The sequence below is a fragment of the Phyllobates terribilis genome, unplaced genomic scaffold (assembly GCF_046119375.1).
Source record: "Phyllobates terribilis strain yellow unplaced genomic scaffold, ASM4611937v1 Scaffold_5__5_contigs__length_657084704, whole genome shotgun sequence".
NCBI lineage: Eukaryota > Metazoa > Chordata > Amphibia > Anura > Dendrobatidae > Phyllobates > Phyllobates terribilis.
In genome coordinates this window covers 625,656,032-625,673,026 of record NW_027362765.1, presented here as the reverse complement: position 1 = coordinate 625,673,026, position 16,995 = coordinate 625,656,032, and positions in this window count along the sequence as shown.

The following is a 16,995-nucleotide window of genomic DNA, read 5'->3' as shown; positions in this document are numbered from 1 at the left end:
GTCAGTGGTATATCTGTTACCTGTGGCTGATATGTGAGGTGTGTCAGTGGTATATGTGTTAGCTGTGGCTGATATGAGGTGTGTCAGTGGTATATGTGTTACATGTGGCTGATATGTGAGGTGTGTGAGTGGTATATGTGTTACCTGTGGCTGATATGTGAGGTGTGTCAGTGGTATATGTGTTACCTGTGGCTGATATGTGAGGTGTCAGTGGTATATGTGTTACCTGTGGCTGATATGTGAGATGTGTCAGTGGTACATGTGTTACCTGTGGCTGATATGTGAGATGTGTTAGTGGTACATGTGTTACCTGTGGCTGATATGTGAGGTGTGTCAGTGGTATATGTGTTAGCTGTGGCTGATATGAGGTGTGTGAGTGGTATATGTGTTACCTGTGGCTGATATGTGAGGTGTTTGAGTGGTATATGTGTTACCTGTGGCTGATATGAGGTGTGTGAGTGGTATATGTGTTACCTGTGGCTGATATGTGAGGTGTGTCAGTGGTATATGTGTTACCAGTGGCTGACATGTGAGGTGTCAGTGGTATATGTGTTACCTATGGCTGATATGTAAGGTGTCAGTGGTATATCTGTTACCTGTGGCTGATATGTGAGGTGTCAGTGGCATATGTGTTACCTGTGGCTGATATGTGAGATGTGTCAGTGGTACATGTGATACCTGTGGCTGATATGTGAGGTGTGTCAGTGTTATATGTGTTACCTGTGGCTGATATGAGGTGTGTCAGTGGTATATGTGTTACATGCGGCTGATATGTGAGGTGTGTAAGTGCTATATGTGTTACCTGTGGCTGATATGAGGTGTGTGAGTGGTATATGTGTTACCTGTGGCTGATATGTGAGGTGTGTCAGTGGTATATGTGTTACATGTGGCTGATATGCGAGGTGTGTGAGTGGTATATGTGTTACCTGTTGCTCATATGAGGTATGTGAGTGGTATATGTGTTACCTTTGGCTGATATGTGAGGTGTGTCAGTGGTATATGTGTCACCTGTGGCTGACATGTGAGGTGTCAGTGGTATATGTGTTACCTGTGGCTGTTATGAGAGGTGTGTGAGTGGTATATGTGTTACCTGGGGCTGATATGAGGTGTGTCAGTGGTATATGTGTTACCTGTGGCTGATATGTGAGGTGTGTCAGTGGTATATGTGTTACCTGTGGCTGATATGTGAGGTGTCAGTGGTATATGTGTTACCTGTGGCTGATATGTGAGATCTGTCAGTGGTACATGTGTTACCTGTGGCTGATATGTGAGATGTGTTAGTGGTACATGTGTTACCTGTGGCTGATATGTGAGGTGTGTCAGTGGTATAGGTGTTAGCTGTGGCTGATATGTGAGGTGTCAGTGGTATATGTGTTACCTATGGCTGATATGTAAGGTGTCAGTGGTATATCTGTTACCTGTGGCTGATATGTGAGATGTGTCAGTGGTATATGTGTTACCTGTGGCTGATATGTGAGATGTGTCAGTGGTACATGTGTTACCTGTGGCTGATATGTGAGTTGTGTCAGTGGTATATGTGTTACCTGTGGCTGATATGTGAGGTGTCAGTGGTATATGTGTTACCTATGGCAGATATGTGAGGTGTCAGTGGTATATGAGTTACCTGTGGCTGATATGTGAGATGTGTCAGTGGTATATGTGTTACCTGTGGCTGATATGTGAGGTATGTCAGTTGTATATGTGTTACCTGTGGCAGATATGTGAGATGTGTCAGTGGTATATGTGTTACCTGTGGCTGATATGAGGTGTGTCAGTGGTATATGCGTTACATGTGGCTGATATGTGAGGTGTCAGTGGTATATGTGTTACCTGTGACTGATATGTGAGATGTTTCAGTGGTATATGTGTTACCTGTGGCTGATATCAGAGGTGTCAGTGGTATATGTGTTACCTGTGGCTGATATGAGGTGTGTCAGTGGTATATGTGTTATCTGTGGCTTAAATGTGAGGTGTGTCAGTGGTATATGTGTTACCTATGGCTGAAATATGAGGGGTGTCAGTGGTATATGTGTTACCTGTGGCTGATATATGAGATGTGTCAGTGGTACATGTGTTACCTGTGGCTGATATGTGAGATGTGTCAGTGGTACATGTGTTACCTGTGGCTGATATGTGAGGTGTGTCAGTGGTATATGTGTTACCTGTGGCTGATATGTGAGGTGTCAGAGGTATATGTGTTACCTGTGGCGGATATGTGAGATGTGTCAATGGTACATGTGTTACCTGTGGCTGATATGTGAGGTGTGTCAGTGGTATATGTGTTACCTGTGGCTGATATGTGAGGTATCAGTGGTATATGTGTTACCTGTGGCTGATATGTGAGATGTGTCAGTGGTATATGTGTTACCTGTGGATGATATGTGAGATGTGTCAGTGGTACATGTGTTAACTGACGCTGATATGTGAGGTGTGTCAGTAGTATATGTGTTACCTGTAGCTGATATGTGAGGTGTCAGTGGTATATGTGGTACCTATGGCTGATATGTGATGTGTCAGTGGAATATGTGTTACCTGTGGCTGATATGTGAGATGTGTCAGTGGTATGTCTGTTACCTGTGGCTGATATGTGTGGTGTGTCAGTGGTATATGTGTTACCTGTGGCTGATATGAGAGGTGTCAGTGGTATATGTGTTACCTGTGGCTGATATGAGGTGTGTCAGTGGTATATGCGTTACATGTGGCTGATATGTGAGGTGTCAGTGGCATATGTGTTACCTGTGGCTGATATGTGAGATGTGTCAGTGGTACATGTGATACCTGTGGCTGATATGTGAGGTGTGTCAGTGTTATATGTGTTACCTGTGGCTGATATGAGGTGTGTCAGTGGTATATGTGATACATGCGGCTGATATGTGAGGTGTGTAAGTGGTATATGTGTTACCTGTGGGTGATATGAGGTGTGTGAGTGGTATATGTGTTACCTGTGGCTGATATGTGAGGTGTGTCAGTGGTATATGTGTTACCTGTGGCTGAAATGTGAGGTGTGTCAGTGGTATATGTGTTACCTGTGGCTGATATATGAGATGTGTCAGCGGTACATGTGTTACCTGTGGCTGATATGAGAGGTGTGTCAGTGGAATATGTGTTACCTGTGGCTGATATGTGAGGTGTCAGTGGTATATGTGTTACCTGTGGCTGATATGTGAGATTTGTCAGTGGTACATGTGTTACCTGTGGCTGATATGTGAGATGTGTCAGTGGTACATGTGTTACCTGTGGCTGATAGGTGAGGTGTGTCAGTGTTATATGTGTTACCTGTGGCTGATATGAGGTGTGTCAGTGGTATATGTGTTACATGTGGCTGATATGTGAGGTGTGTGAGTGGTATATGTGTTACCTGTTGCTCATATGAGGTATGTGAGTGGTATATGTGTTACCTTTATCTGATATGTGAGGTGTGTCAGTGGTATATGTGTCACCTGTTGCTGACATGTGAGGTGTCAGTGGTATATGTGTTACCTGTGGCTGTTATGAGAGGTGTGTGAGTGGTATATGTGTTACCTGGGGCTGATATGAGGTGTGTCAGTGGTATATGTGTTACCTGTGGCTGATATGTGAGGTGTGTCAGTGGTATATGTGTTACCTGTGGCTGATATGTGAGGTGTGTCAATGGTATATGTGTTACCTGTGGCTGACATGTGAGGTGTCAGTGGTATATGTGTTACCTATGGCTGATATGTAAGGTGTCAGTGGTATATCTGTTACCTGTGGCTGATATGTGAGGTGTGTCAGTGGTATATGTGTTAGCTGTGGCTGATATGAGGTGTGTCAGTGGTATATGTGTTACATGTGGCTGATATGTGAGGTGTGTGAGTGGTATATGTGTTACCTGTGGCTGATATGTGAGGTGTGTCAGTGGTATATGTGTTACCTGTGGCTGATATGTGAGGTGTCAGTGGTATATGTGTTACCTGTGGCTGATATGTGAGATGTGTCAGTGGTACATGTGTTACCTGTGGCTGATATGTGAGATGTGTTAGTGGTACATGTGTTACCTGTGGCTGATATGTGAGGTGTGTCAGTGGTATATGTGTTAGCTGTGGCTGATATGAGGTGTGTGAGTGGTATATGTGTTACCTGTGGCTGATATGTGAGGTGTTTGAGTGGTATATGTGTTACCTGTGGCTGATATGAGGTGTGTGAGTGGTATATGTGTTACCTGTGGCTGATATGTGAGGTGTGTCAGTGGTATATGTGTTACCAGTGGCTGACATGTGAGGTGTCAGTGGTATATGTGTTACCTATGGCTGATATGTAAGGTGTCAGTGGTATATCTGTTACCTGTGGCTGATATGTGAGATGTGTCAGTGGTATATGTGTTACCTGTGGCTGATATGTGAGATGTGTCAGTGGTACATGTGTTACCTGTGGCTGATATGTGAGGTGTGTGAGTGGTATATGTGTTACCTGAGGCTGATATGTGAGGTGTCAGTGGTATATGTGTTTCCTGTGGCTGAAATGTGAGGTGTCAGTGGTATATGTGTTACCTGTGGCTGAAATGTGAGGTGTCAGTGGTATATGTATTACCTGTGGCTGACATGTGAGGTGTGTCAGTGGTATATGTGTTACCTGTGGCTGATATGTGGGGTGTCAGTTGTATATGTGTTACCTGTGGCTGATATGTGAGGTGTCAGTGGTATATGTGCTACCTGTGGCTGATATGAGGTGTGTCAGTAGTATATATGTTACCTGTGGCTGATATGAGGTGTGTGAGTGGTATATGTGTTACCTGTGGCTGAAAAGTGAGGTGTCAGTGGTATATGTGTTATCTGAGGCTGATATGTGAGGTGTCAGTGGTATATGTGTTACCTTTGGCTGACATGAGGTGTGTCAGTGGTATATGTGTTACCTGTGGCTGATATGTGAGGTGTGTCAGTGTTATATGTGTTACCTGTGGCTGATATGAGGTGTGTCAGTGGTATATGTGTTACATGCGGCTGATATGTGAGGTGTGTGAGTGGTATATGTGTTACCTGTGGCTGATATGAGGTGTGTGAGTGGTATATGTGTTACCTGTGGCTGATATGTGAGGTGTGTCAGTGGTAAATGTGTTACCTGTGGCTGATATGTGAGGTGTGTGAGTGGTATATATGTTACCTGTGGCTGATATATGAGATGTGTCAGCGGTACATGTGTTACCTGTGGCTGATATGAGAGGTGTGTCAGTGGAATATGGGTTACCTGTTGCTGATATGTGAGGTGTCAGTGGTATATGTGTTACCTGTGGCTGATATGTGAGATTTGTCAGTGGTACATGTGTTACCTGTGGCTGATATGTGAGATGTGTCAGTGGTACAAGTGTTACCTGTGGCTGATAGGTGAGGTGTGTAAGTGTTATATGTGTTACCTGTGGCTGATATGAGGTGTGTCAGTGGTATATGTGTTACATGTGGCTGATATGTGAGGTGTGTGAGTGGTATATGTGTTACCTGTTGCTCATAGGAGGTATGTGAGTGGTATATGTGTTACCTTTGGCTGATATGTGAGGTGTGTCAGTGGTATATGTGTCACCTGTGGCTGACATGTGAGGTGCCAGTGGTATATGTGTTACCTGTGGCTGTTATGAGAGGTGTGTGAGTGGTATATGTGTTACCTGGGGCTGAAATGTGGTGTGTCAGTGGTATATGTGTTACCTGTGGCTGATATGTGAGGTGTCAGTGGTACATGTGTTACCTGTGGCTGATATGTGAGATGTGTCAGTGGTACATGTGTTACCTGTGGCTGATATGTGAGATGTGTTAGCGGTACATGTGTTACCTGTGGCTGATATGTGAGGTGTGTCAGTGGTATATGTGTTAGCTGTGGCTGATATGAGGTGTGTCAGTGGTATATGTGTTACATGTGGCTGATATGTGAGGTGTGTGAGTGGTATATGTGTTACCTGTGGCTGATATGACAGGTGTCAGTGGTATATGTGTTACCTGTGGCTGATATGTGAGGTGTGTGAGTGGTATATGTGTTACCTGTGGCTGACATGTGAGGTGTCAGTGGTATATGTGTTACCTATGGCTGATATGTAAGGTGTCAGTGGTATATCTGTTACCTGTGGCTGATATGTGAGATGTGTCAGTGGTACATGTGTTACCTGTGGCTGATAGGTGAGGTGTGTCAGTGTTATATGTGTTACCTGTGGCTGATATGAGGTGTGTCAGTGGTATATGTGTTACATGTGGCTGAAATGCGAGGTGTGTGAGTGGTATATGTGTTACCTGTTGTTCATATGAGGTATGTGAGTGGTATATGTGTTACCTTTGGCTGATATGTGAGGTGTGTCAGTGGTATATGTGTCACCTGTGGCTGACATGTGAGGTGTCAGTGGTATATGTGTTACCTGTGGCTGTTATGAGAGGTGTGTGAGTGGTATATGTGTTACCTGGGGCTGATATGAGGTGTGTCAGTGGTATATGTGTTACCTGTGGCTGATATGTGAGGTGTGTCAGTGGTATATGTGTTACCTGTGGCTGATATGTGAGGTGTCAGTGGTATATGTGTTACCTGTGGCTGATATGTGAGATGTGTTAGTGGTACATGTGTTACCTGTGGCTGATATGTGAGGTGTGTCAGTGGTATATGTGTTACCTGTGGCTGATATGTGAGGTGTCAGTGGTATATGTGTTACCTATGGCTGATATGTAAGGTGTCAGTGGTATATCTGTTACCTGTGGCTGATATGTTAGATGTGTCAGTGGTATATGTGTTACCTGTGGCTGATATGTGAGATGGGTCAGTGGTACATGTGTTACCTGTGGCTGATATGTGAGGTGTGTGAGTGGTATATGTGTTACCTGAGGCTGATATGTGAGGTGTCAGTGGTATATGTGTTACCTGTGGCTGATATGTGAGGTGTCAGTGGTATATGTGTTACCTGTGGCTGATATGAGGTGTGAAAGTGGTATATGTGTTACATGTGGCTAATATGTGAGGTGTCAGTGGTATATGTGTTACCTGTGGCTGATATGTGAGATTTGTCAGTGGTATATGTGTTACCTGTGGCTGATATAAGAGGTGTCAGTGGTATATGTGTTACCTGTGGCTGATATGAGGTGTGTCAGTGGTATATGTGTTACCTGTGGCTGATATGTGAGGTGTGTCAGTGGTATATGTGTTACCTGTGGCTGATATATGCGATGTGTCAGCGGTACATGTGTTACCTGTGGCTGATATGTGAGGTGTGTCAGTGGTATATGTGTTACCTGTGGCTGATAGGTGAGGTGTGTCAGTGTTATATGTGTTACTTGTGGCTGATATGAGGTGTGTCAGTGGTATATGTGTTACATGTGGCTGATATGTGAGGTGTGTGAGTGGTATATGTGTTACCTGTTGCTCATATGAGGTATGTGAGTGGTATATGTGTTACCTTTGGCTGATATGTGAGGTGTGTCAGTGGTATATGTGTCACCTGTGGCTGACATGTGAGGTTTCAGTGGTATATGTGTTATCTGTGGCTGTTATGAGAGGTGTGTGAGTGGTATATGTGTTACCTGGGCCTGATATGAGGTGTGTCAGTGGTATATGTGTTACCTGTGGCTGATATGTGAGGTGTGTCAGTGGTATATGTGTTACCTGTGGCTGATATGTGAGGTGTTAGTGGTATATGTGTTACCTGTGGCTGATATGTGAGATGTGTCAGTGGTACATGTGTTACCTGTGGCTGATATGTGAGATGTGTTAGTGGTACATGTGTTACCTGTGGCTGATATGTGAGGTGTGTCAGTGGTATATGTGTTAGCTGTGGCTGATATGAGGTGTGTGAGTGGTATATGTGTTACCTGTGGCTGATATGTGAGGTGTGTCAGTGGTATATGTGTTACCAGTGGCTGACATGTGAGGTGTTAGTGGTATATGTGTTACCTATGGCTGATATGTAAGGTGTCAGTGGTATATCTTCTACCTGTGGCTGATATGTGATATGTGTCAGTGGTATATGTGTTACCTGTGGCTGATATGTGAGATGTGTCAGTGGTACATGTGTTACCTGTGGCTGATATGTGAGGTGTGTGACTGGTATATGTGTTACCTGAGGCTGATATGTGAGGTGTCAGTGGTATATGTGTTTCCTGTGGCTGAAATGTGAGGTGTCAGTGGTATATGTGTTACCTGTGGCTGATATGTGAGATGTCAGTGGTATATGTATTACCTGTGGCTGACATGTGAGGTGTGTCAGTGGTATATGTGTTACCTGTGGCTGATATGTGGGGTGTCAGTGGTATATGTGTTACCTGTGGCTGATATGTGAGGTGTCAGTGGTATATGTGCTACCTGTGGCTGATATGAGGTGTGTCAGTCGTATATATGTTACCTGTGGCTGATATGAGGTGTGTGAGTGGTATATGTGTTACCTGTGGCTGATATGTGAGGTGTCAGTGGTATATTTGTTACCTGTGGCTGATATGAGTTGTGTCAGTGGTATATGTGTTACCTGTGGCTGATATGTGAGGTGTCAGTGGTATATGTGTTACCTGTGTCTGATAAGTGAGATGTCAGTGGTATATGTGTTATCTGAGGCTGATATGTGAGGTGTCAGTGGTATATGTGTTACCTTTGGCTGACATGAGGTGTGTCAGTGTTATATGTGTTACCTGTGGTTGATATGTGAGGTGTCAGTGGTATATGTGTTACCTGTGGCTGATATGAGTTGTGTCAGTGGTATATGTGTTACCTGTGGCTGATATATGAGGTGTCAGTGGTATATGTGTTACCTGTGGCTGATATGTGAGGTGTGTCAGTGGTATATTTGTTACCTGTGGCTGATATGTGAGGTGTGTCAGTGGTATATGTGTTACCTGTGGCTGATATGAGGTGTGTCAGTGGTATATGTGTTACTTGTGGCTGATATGTGAGGTGTCAGTGGTATATGTGCTACCTGTGGCTGATATGTGAGGTGTCAGTGGTATATGTGTTAGCTGTGGCTGATATGAGGTGTGTCAGTGGTATATGTGTTACCTGTGGCTGATATGTGAGGTGTCAGTGGTACATGTGTTACCTGTGGCTGATATGTGAGGTGTGTCAGTAGTATATGTGTTACCTGTGGCTGATATGTGAGGTGTCAGTGGTATATGTGTTAGCTGTGGCTGATATGAGGTGTGTCAGTGGTACATGTGTTACCTGTGGCTGAAATGAGGTGTGTCAGTGGTATATGTGTTACCTGTTGCTGATATGTGAGGTGTCAGTGGTATATATGTTACCTGTGGCTGATATGTGAGGTGTGTCAGTGGTATATGTGTTACCTGAGGCTGATATGTGAGGTGTCAGTGGTATATGTGTTACCTGTGGCTGATATGTGAGGTGTCAGTGGTATATGTGTTAGCTCTGGCTGATATGAGGTGTGTCAGTGGTATATTTGTTACCTGTGGCTGATATGTGAGGTATCAGTGGTATATGTGTTACCTGTGGCTGATATGTGAGGTGTCAGTGGTATATGTGTTAGCTGCGGCTGATATGAGGTATGTCAGTGATATATGTGTTACCTGTGGCTGATATGTGAGGTGTGTCAGTGGTATATGTGTTACCTGTGGCTGATATGTGAGGTGTCAGTGGTATATGTGTTAGCTGTGGCGGATATGAGATGTGTCAGTGGTATATGTGTTACCTGTGGCTGATATGTGAGGTGTCAGTGGTATGTGTGTTACATGTGGCTGATATGAGGTGTGTCAGTGGTATATGTGTTACTTGTGGCCGATATGTGAGGTGTGTCAGTGGAATATGTGTTACCTGTGGCTGATATGAGGTGTGTCAGTGGTATATGTGTTACCTGTGGCTGATATGTGGTGTGTCAGTGGTATATGTGTTACCTGTGGCTGATATGTGAGGTGTCAATGGTATATGTATTACCTGGGGCTGATATGTGAGGTGTGTCAGTGGTATATGTGTTACCTGTGGCTGATATGTGAGGTGTCAGTGGTATATGTGTTAGCTGTGGCTGATATGAGGTGTGTCAGTGGTATATGTGTTACCTGTGGCTGATATGTGAGGTATCAGTGGTACATGTGTTACCTGTGGCTGATATGTGATGTGTCAGTGGTATATGTGTTAGCTGCGGCTGATATGAGGTGTGTCAGTGATATATGTGTTACCTGTGGCTGATATGTGAGGTGTGTCAGTGGTATATGTGTTAACTGTGGCTTATATGTGAGGTGTCAGTGGTATATGTGTTACATGCGGCTGATATATGAGGTGTGTCAGTGGTATATGTGTTACCTGTGGCTGATATGTGAGGTGTCAGTGGTATGTGTGTTACATGTGGCTGATATGAGGTGTGTCAGTGGTATATGTGTTACCTGTGGCCGATATGTGAGGTGTGTCAGTGGAATATGTGTTACCTGTGGCTGATATGATGTGTGTCAGTGGTATATGTGTTACCTGTGGCTGATATGTGGTGTGTCAGTGGTATATGTGTTACCTGTGGCTGATATGTGAGGTGTCAATGGTATATGTATTACCTGGGGCTGATATGTGAGGTGTGTCAGTGGTATATGTGTTACCTGTAGCTGATATGTGGTGTGTCAGTGGTATATGTGTTACCTGTGGCTGATATGTGAGGTGTGAGTGGTTTATGTGTTACCTGTAGCTGATATGTGAGGTGTCAGTGGTACATGTGTTACCTGTGGCTGATATGTGAGGTGTCAGTGGTACATATGTTACCTGTGGCTGATATGTGAGGTGTCAGTGGTATATGAGTTATCTGTAGCTGATATGAAGTGTGTCAGTGGTACATGTGTTACCTGTGGCTGATATGTGAGGTGTCAGTGGTATATGTGTTACCTGTGGCTGATATGTGAGGTGTCAGTGGTATATGTGTTATCTGTGGCTGATATGAGGTGTGTCAGTGGTATATGTGTTACCTGTGGCTGCAATGTGAGGTGTGTCAGTGGTATATGTGTTACCTGTGGCTGATATGAGGTGTGTCAGTGGTACATGTGTTACCTGTGGCTGATATATGAGGTGTCAGTGGTATATGTGTTACCTGTGGCTGCTATGTGAGGTGTGTCAGTGGTATATGTGTTACCTGTGGCTGACATGAGGTGTTTCAGTGGTATATGTGTTAACTGTGGGTGATATATGAGGTGTCAGTGGTATATGTGTTACCTGTGGCTGATATGTGAGGTGTGTCAGTGGTATATTTGTTACCTGTGGCTGATATGTGAGGTGTGTCAGTGGTATATGTGTTACCTGTGGCTGATATGAGGTGTGTCAGTGGTATATGTGTTACTTGTGGCTGATATGTGAGGTGTCAGTGGTATATGTGCTACCTGTGGCTGATATGTGAGGTGTCAGTGGTATATGTGTTAGCTGTGGCTGATATGAGGTGTGTCAGTGGTATATGTGTTACCTGTGGCTGATATGTGAGGTGTCAGTGGTATATGTGTTAGCTGTGGCTGATATGAGGTGTGTCAGTGGTATATGTGTTACCTGTGGCTGATATGTGAGGTATCAGTGGTACATGTGTTACCTGTGGCTGATATGTGAGGTGTCAGTGGTATATGTGTTAGCTGCGGCTGATATGAGGTGTGTCAGTGATATATGTGTTACCTGTGGCTGATATGTGAGGTGTGTCAGTGGTATATGTGTTACCTGTGGCTGATATGTGAGGTGTCAGTGGTATATGTGTTAGTTGTGGCTGATATGAGATGTGTCAGTGGTATATGTGTTACCTGTGGCTGATATGTGAGGTGTCAGTGGTATGTGTGTTACATGTGGCTGATATGAGGTGTGTCAGTGGTATATGTGTTACCTGTGGCCGATATGTGAGGTGTGTCAGTGGAATATGTGTTACCTGTGGCTGATATGAGGTGTGTCAGTGGTATATGTGTTACCTGTGGCTGATATGTGGTGTGTCAGTGGTATATGTGTTACCTGTGGCTGATATGTGAGGTGTCAATGGTATATGTATTACCTGGGGCTGATATGTGAGGTGTGTCAGTGGTATATGTGTTACCTGTGGCTGACATGTGGTGTGTCAGTGGTATATGTGTTACCTGTGGCTGATATGTGAGGTGTGAGTGGTTTATGTGTTACCTGTAGCTGATATGTGAGGTGTCAGTGGTACATGTGTTACCTGTGGCTGATATGTGAGGTGTCAGTGGTACATTTGTTACCTGTGGCTGATATGTGAGGTGTCAGTGGTATATGTGTTATCTGTAGCTGATATGAAGTGTGTCAGTGGTACATGTGTTACCTGTGGCTGATATGTGAGGTGTCAGTGGTATATGTGTTACCTGTGGCTGATATGTGAGGTGTCAGTGGTATATGTGTTATCTGTGGCTGATATGAGGTGTGTCAGTGGTATATGTGTTACCTGTGGCTGCAATGTGAGGTGTGTCAGTGGTATATGTGTTACCTGTGGCTGATATGAGGTGTGTCAGTGGTACATGTGTTACCTGTGGCTGATATATGAGGTGTCAGTGGTATATGTGTTACCTGTGGCTGCTATGTGAGGTGTGTCAGTGGTATATGTGTTACCTGTGGCTGATATGAGGTGTTTCAGTGGTATATGTGTTAACTGTGGGTGATATATGAGGTGTCAGTGGTATATGTGTTACCTGTGGCTGATATGTGAGGTGTGTCAGTGGTATATTTGTTACCTGTGGCTGATATGTGAGGTGTGTCAGTGGTATATGTGTTACCTGTGGCTGATATGAGGTGTGTCAGTGGTATATGTGTTACTTGTGGCTGATATGTGAGGTGTCAGTGGTATATGTGCTACCTGTGGCTGATATGTGAGGTGTCAGTGGTATATGTGTTAGCTGTGGCTGATATGAGGTGTGTCAGTGGTATATGTGTTACCTGTTTCTGATATGTGAGGTGTCAGTGGTATATGTGTTACCTGTGGCTGATATGTGAGGTGTCAGTGGTATATGTGTTAGCTGTGGCTGATATGAGGTGTGTCAGTGGTATATGTGTTACCTGTGGCTGCTATGTGAGGTGTGTCAGTGGTATATGTGTTACCTGTGGCTGATATGAGGTGTGTCAGTGGTATATGTGTTACCTGTGGCTGATATATGAGGTGTCAGTGGTATATTTGTTACCTGTGGCTGCTAAGTGAGGTGTGTCAGTGGTATATGTGTTACCTGTGGCTGATATGAGGTGTGTCAGTGGTATATGTGTTACCTGTGGCTGATATATATGGTGTCAGTGGTATATGTGTTACCTGTGGCTGATATGTGAGGTGTGTCAGTGGTATATTTGTTACCTGTGGCTGATATGTGAGGTGTGTCAGTCGTATATGTGTTACCTTTGGCTGATATGAGGTGTGTCAGTGGTATATGTGTTACTTGTGGCTGATATGTGAGGTGTCAGTGGTATATGTGCTACCTATGGCTGATATGTGAGGTGTCAGTGGTATATGTGTTAGCTGTGGCTGATAGGAGGTGTGTCAGTGGTATATGTGTTACCTGTGGCTGATATGTGAGGTGTCAGTGGTACATGTGTTACCTGTGGCTGATATGTGAGGTGTGTCAGTAGTATATGTGTTACCTGTGGCTGATATGTGAGGTGTCAGTGGTATATGTGTTAGCTGTGGCTGATATGAGGTGTGTCAGTGGTACATGTGTTACCTGTGGCTGATATGAGGTGTGTCAGTGGTATATGTGTTAGCTGTGGCTGATATGAGGTGTGTCATTGGTATATGTGTTACCTGTGGCTGATATGTGAGGTCTCAGTGGTATATGTGTTACCTGTGGCTGATATGTGAGGTGTGTCAGTGGTATATGTGTTACCTGAGGCTGATATGTGAGGTGTCAGTGGTATATGTGTTACCTGTGGCTGATATGTGAGGTGTGTCAGTGGTATGTGTGTTACATGTGGCTGATATGAGGTGTGTCAGTGGTATATGTGTTACCTGTGGCCGATATGTGAGGTGTGTCCGTGGAATATGTGTTACCTGTGGCTGATATCAGGTGTGTCAGTGGTATATGTGTTACCTGTGGCTGATATGAGGTGTGTCAGTGGTATATGTGTTACCTGTGGCTGATATGTGAGGTGTCAATGGTATATGTATTACCTGTGGCTGATATGTGAGGTGTGTCAGTGGTATATGTGTTACCTGTGGCTGATATGTGGTGTGTCAGTGGTATATGTGTTACCTGTGGCTGATATGTGAGGTGTGAGTGGTTTATGTGTTACCTGTAGCTGATATGTGAGGTGTCAGTGGTACATGTGTTACCTGTGGCTGATATGTGAGGTGTCAGTGGTACATATGTTACCTGTGGCTGATATGTGAGGTGTCAGTGGTATATGTGTTATCTGTAGCTGATATGAAGTGTGTCAGTGGTACATGTGTTACCTGTGGCTGATATGTGAGGTGTCAGTGGTATATGTGTTCGCTGTGGCTGATATGAGGTGTGTCAGTGGTATATGTGTTACCTGTGGCTGATATGTGAGGTGTCAGTGGTATATGTGTTACCAGTGGCTGATATGTGAGGTGTCAGTGGTATATGTGTTAGCTATGGCTGATATGAGGTGTGTCAGTGGTATATGTGCTACCTGTGGCTGATATGAGGTGTGTCAGTGGTATATGTGTTACTTGTGGCTGATATGTGAGGTGTCAGTGGTATATGTGATACCTGTGGCTGATATGTGAGGTGTCAGTAGTATATGTGTTATCTGTGGCTGATATGAGGTGTGTCAGTGGTATATGTGTTACCTGTGGCTGATATGTGAGGTATCAGTGGTATATGTGTTACCTGTGGCTGATATGTGAGGTGTGTCAGTGGTATATGAGTTATCTGTGGCTGATATGTGAGGTGTCCGTGGTATATGTGTTACCTGTGGCTGATATGTGAGGTGTCAGTGGTATATGTGTTAGCTGTGGCTGATATGAAGTGTGTCAGTGGTGTATGTGTTACTTGTGGCTGATATGTGAGGTGTCAGTGGTATATGTGTTACCTGTGGCTGATATGTGAGGTGTCAGTGGTATTTGTGTTACCTGTGGCTGATATGAGGTGTGTCAGTGGTATATGTGTTACCTGTTGCTGCTATGTGAGGTGTGTCAGTGGTATATGTGTTACCTGTGGCTGATGTGAGATGTGTCAGTGGTACATGTGTTACCTGTGGCTGATATGTGAGATATGTTAGTGGTACATGTGTTACCTGTGGCTGATATGTGAGGTGTCTCAGTGGTATATGTGATAGCTGTGGCTGATATGAGGTGTGTGAGTGGTATATGTGTTACCTGTGGCTGATATGTGAGGTGTGTCAGTGGCATATGTGTTACCAGTGGCTGACATGTGAGGTGTTAGTGGTAAATGTGTAACCTATGGCTGATATGTAAGGTGTCAGTGGTATATCTGTTACCTGTGGCTGATATGTGATATGTGTCAGTGGTATATGTGTTACCTGTGGCTGATATGTGAGATGTGTCAGTGGTACATGTGTTACCTGTGGCTGATATGTGAGGTGTGTGAGTGGTATATGTGTTACCTGAGGCTGATATGTGAGGTGTCAGTGGTATATGTGTTTCCTGTGGCTGAAATGTGAGGTGTCAGTGGTATATGTGTTACCTGTGGCTGATATGTGAGATGTCAGTGGTATATGTATTACCTGTGGCTGACATGTGAGGTGTGTCAGTGGTATATGTGTTACCTGTGGCTGATATGTGGGGTGTCAGTGGTATATGTGTTACCTGTGGCTGATTTGTGAGGTGTCAGTGGTATATGTGCTACCTGTGGCTGATATGAGGTGTGTCAGTCGTATATATGTTACCTGTGGCTGATATGAGGTGTGTGAGTGGTATATGTGTTACCTGTGGCTGATATGTGAGGTGTCAGTGGTATATTTGTTACCTGTGGCTGATATGAGTTGTGTCAGTGGTATATGTGTTACCTGTGGCTGATATGTGAGGTGTCAGTGGTATATGTGTTACCTGTGTCTAATAAGTGAGGTGTCAGTGGTATATGTGTTATCTGAGGCTGATATGTGAGGTGTCAGTGGTATATGTGTTACCTTTGGCTGACATGAGGTGTGTCAGTGTTATATGTGTTACCTGTGGTTGATATGTGAGGTGTCAGTGGTATATGTGTTACCTGTGGCTGATATGAGGTGTGTGAGTGGTATATGTGTTACCTGTGGCTGATATGTGAGGTGTAAATAGTATATGTGTTACCTGAGGCTGATATGAGATGTGTCAGTGGTATATGTGTTACCTGTGGCTGATATGAGGAGTGTGAGTGGTATATGTGTTACCTGTGGCTGATATATGAGGTGTCAGTGGTATATGTGTTACCTGTGGCTGCTATGTGAGGTGTGTCAGTGGTATATGTGTTACCTGTGGCTGATATGAGGTGTGTCAGTGGTATATGTGTTACCTGTGGCTGATATATGAGGTGTCAATGGTATATGTGTTACCTGTGGCTGCTAAGTGAGGTGTGTCAGTGTTATATGTGTTACCTGTGGCTGATATGAGGTGTGTCAGTGGTATATGTGTTACCTGTGGCTGATATATATGATGTCAGTGGTATATGTGTTACCTGTGGCTGATATGTGAGGTGTGTCAGTGGTATATTTGTTACCTGTGGCTGATATTTGAGGTGTGTCAGTGGTATATGTGTTACCTGTGGCTGATATGAGGTGTGTCAGTGGTATATGTGTTACTTGTGGCTGATATGTGAGGTGTCAGTGGTATATGTGCTACCTGTGGCTGATATGTGAGGTGTCAGTGGTATATGTGTTAGCTGTGGCTGATATGAGGTGTGTCAGTGGTATATGTGTTACCTGTGGCTGATATGTGAGGTGTCAGTGGTACATGTGTTACCTGTGGCTGATATGTGAGGTGTGTCAGTAGTATATGTGTTACCTGTGGCTGATATGTGAGGTGTCAGTGGTATATGTGTTAGCTGTGGCTGATATGAGGTGTGTCAGTGGTACATGTGTTTCCTGTGGCTGAAATGAGGTGTGTCAGTGGTATATGTGTTAGCTGTGGCTGATATGTGAGGTATCAGTGGTATATGTGTTACCTGTGGCTGATATGTGAGGTGTCAG